The sequence below is a fragment of the Nestor notabilis genome, unplaced genomic scaffold (assembly GCF_000696875.1).
Source record: "Nestor notabilis isolate BGI_N333 unplaced genomic scaffold, ASM69687v1 scaffold34578, whole genome shotgun sequence".
NCBI classification, from domain to species: Eukaryota; Metazoa; Chordata; class Aves; order Psittaciformes; family Psittacidae; genus Nestor; species Nestor notabilis.
This window is the reverse complement of record NW_009940230.1, coordinates 867-4359: the sequence shown is the minus strand read 5'-3', so window position 1 is coordinate 4359 and position 3493 is coordinate 867. Positions and strand designations below refer to the sequence as shown.

The 3493-nt window shown below is 38.4% G+C and overlaps 1 pseudogene; it reads right to left on the bottom strand.

The window, feature by feature from the left end:
* Positions 1–918: 918 nt before the first annotated feature.
* Positions 919–3148, bottom strand: LOC104410154 (annotated as a pseudogene).
* Positions 3149–3493: the final 345 nt, after the last annotated feature.

Sequence of the window (3493 nt, the reverse complement as noted above, 5' to 3'; positions counted from 1 at the left end):
AGGAAAAACCACTTCCTAGCATGGCTGGAACCACTAGGCACTGTAGTGTTCATAGAGGTTCTGGTGACAGGAATTCTGAATTTACTTTTCCATTATGGTGTCAGAAGGAGTAACATAAAGTTCTCTATCTATGTTTGAAAACAGTCTCAGTTTTAAGTTCAGCCCAGCTGTACCCTGAGGCTGAAACATGGCCATGTTTTGGCAGCAGGGAAAACTGCCATATGTTGCTGTGATAAAGAAATTACACTGATGCCAGTCTCTGAAGTCAGACTTACAAAAAATATCTAAGAGAGTATATTTGTAGCAATATAAGCTTTTATATATATATATGAGTCTGACAAATCTATATTTAAGGATAGCTTTTATGTCTCCCTAACAGTCACGCACTTTGTAAGTGCTGCAAGCCACAATTCACTATTGGTGAGAGAAGTTGTATATAATACATAAATCCACTGCATTTCCCCATGACAGAGAATTGCTTGCTGTCTAGCTCCCAGCCTCCAATAGCCATAGGACAATTCCATTCCTTGTATAAGTTCTCGCTGACTGGCTTTTAGGTAGTGAGCACATACTGGAAATAGATAAGAAGATTCTTTTTTTAGCAGTCATTCAGTTAGGCTTCTAAATGAGAGCTCGGATGTGGAGATCCTGACCACGGCTGGCAGCAACATGACGTACTCTTTCTTATTTTAAGGTCAGTATAGGCCATCAGTTTGTAGATCTCGTAGGTGACTTTCAGTGCTTTTAAAATCATTAATTACTTTGGTTTAGTGCCATTAGTATGTCAAGGATCTTTGAACACAAAAGACTTTATATTCTTGATACACGTATAATAAAATCTATTGTAGGATCTATTCATAAAATGCATACCTACTGCAGCTTAATGCAGAACAAAATATCTAGTACAAAATACTGATCTCAATCATAAACCTTCTGTTTTCTATTGTAAACACTGAAGCTGCTGTTTCTCATTGCTGAAGGACTGCTACTGATCCATAAAGATGACTGAGCAGTTTCAAATTCTCTCCATTTACCAGTATCCCAAGACACATTTGTCAGATTGCTAAGAAGTTGCTGAGAACAGACAATGGATTCCACCAGCATCTTCTTGTTTTCACTATTTATGTCCTTGAGCTCTTGAGATAACTTATCCAGAGATGCAATAAACTTGTTTTGAAGCAGAAGTTTTACTGCTGACTAGGTCCATAGTTTCCAGGTAAACATTTTCTTGCCCAGCAGTGATGGTGGTCTTCAAACTTCTATTTTCTGACAGTATACCAGCTAAGTTCTTCTGTACCTCCTGTGCTGACAGGTCCAGCTGGCTTTGCAGCAAGGTCACTAATACATTTGTGTTGTTTGTATATACAAGCTTTATAATTTCCACTTCTCTTAAATTCGCCCATATTTTTCAGCTGAGAAAAAACACTGGTTGTGTCTTCCTATATTTTTTCAGCATGAGACGTAGATCTCCTAACAAGACATTAATTTCTTTTTATGGCCCTCCATCTCATCAGCCACAGCAGAAAATTTCTTTGTGTTATTCTGAAACTGACAGTTCAGTTCCAGGACAATTTCTACCATATAGCTAATATATATTTAATGCTCTTCCTAATCCACATATATGCTCTTCAGTCAACCTCAACAGCTCAGCTTTACTAGCAAATAGCAGAGTCATGTTTTTTTCAGACATATAAGAAAGCAGTGGTCAACAATTTTTAACAGAGGGAAAAGATGCTGCTATAACTAATGCAAATACATTAGCTGCTGAACAACTGGTAGATAGGAGGCCACCTATAAAATATGCATAAGATGTCAACACCTGCTGCTGCTTCAGACTGTTCTAACTGAAACTTGTGTTTTAATGAACAGACCCTTCACTTCTCCTGCAAATATTTGCAGGAGAACACAAATAGCATTGTGTTGATCAACTGCCTTCTTATGATCCAGTTTTATATAGATACATCTTTTGTATTAACAATAAATGGCTACCTGTGCCATGAAATTTCTCTTTGGTGTTTTCCAAAACTGAATTCCCATATTTTTTTCTCAGCTAGAGGAACCTTGGTTTCTCACAGATTTGTCTGTGCTTCTTTCAGTTCTTTCTCCTTGATTTTCAGGCCTGTTTGCATTAAGGTTCGTTTTTATTAATTGTGAATGGTTTAGTAACTGTTTTCACTTCTTCCATGGTGCTGATTATGTCAATATGTTCTGCAACTTGTTCTTCCTGAACTGTCAGCTTTCCTTTAAGGGCTTCATAAATTTTCAATGAAAATATAGATTCCATTTTACTCTTGTGCAGCAGCGAGGTCTCCTTTTAGATGCTGAGTCTCTTCAGTATCTTCATTAATAATAGCTCCTTTTGGCAGCTGCTGGTTAACTTCAGGCTTCATTATGTTCTTTGCTCTGTGAGCATACACCAGTGTACTCAATGTTTCCTCAGGATTGATAGATGTGGGAGAAACTGTGGCAATTATTGATGTTCTTTGTTTTTCTCTGAGAGAGTCTTGAAGGAGTCTGTTAAGATTCTCTGTGTCTCCTTCCACAAGAGCAGTAATAACTCTTTCACCAGTCAGAGCAGACTACTTGGTATTGCCAGTTTCACAAGCTCTTTTATCAACCGCCCAAAACTGAAGTGTTTTCACTTCCTGCAATATCATCCAAGCTTATCTTCTCAGTTCTAGCAAGCTCTTGTGTATCTGCTCTGGTTTCTTTCATATGGATGGTAACTGAATACACAGAGCAGGATCAACTGTGCATTCATCTTAGCAGCTGCAGTAGTTCTTTTTGCTGCACCTGTTTTCAAGAGTTGGTAGGCTTCATTTTTGGTGTGTACAGGTATTTCTTCCAAGCCTTTCACATTTACACCTGATGTGTTTATGGGATCATCAGACATCTACATTCTTTCTCCAGCACTGGGAATAGGATTTGGAAGATCAAAAAGCTCTTCAATATAGATTTCCATAAAAGAGAACTTAAAAAAAAATAAAAATCAGTATCAATCTCTGTAAGTTTCTGTTAATATTCAGTACAATGTATTGTTCCTGGTAGCAAATACTCTTCACAAGCATGTTCTTCATCGGGGCTCCCCTTAAATCGTGCAGGTCTTTCCAATACCAGTTTGGCCATAAATGATCACTGTTCTACCCATAATAAATTAATCCAAAATGTGACAACACTCCTGCACATGCCAGTTGTCTCTGACTCCTCCAGTGCAGACATGAGTTAACCAGCCCTGGTAGGAAGCGGTGGCCCTGTCTTTATGCTTCTGTTTTGAAACAGAAAGAGGCCTCTGCCTAATATTGCACTGCATCAGCATCAGCCTCTTTTAGGCTTGACTTGGAGAACCTTTGCATTACTACACAAAAGGCATCACATAGAGCATCCAGTGCTGTGCACTCTCTGAACTGATTTTCCGGTTTTTACTGTCTGCTCTGCAGATGAGGAATCGTGGTATTTCTAAATGCTTTTGTGGACAAATTACAGCAGAACAACT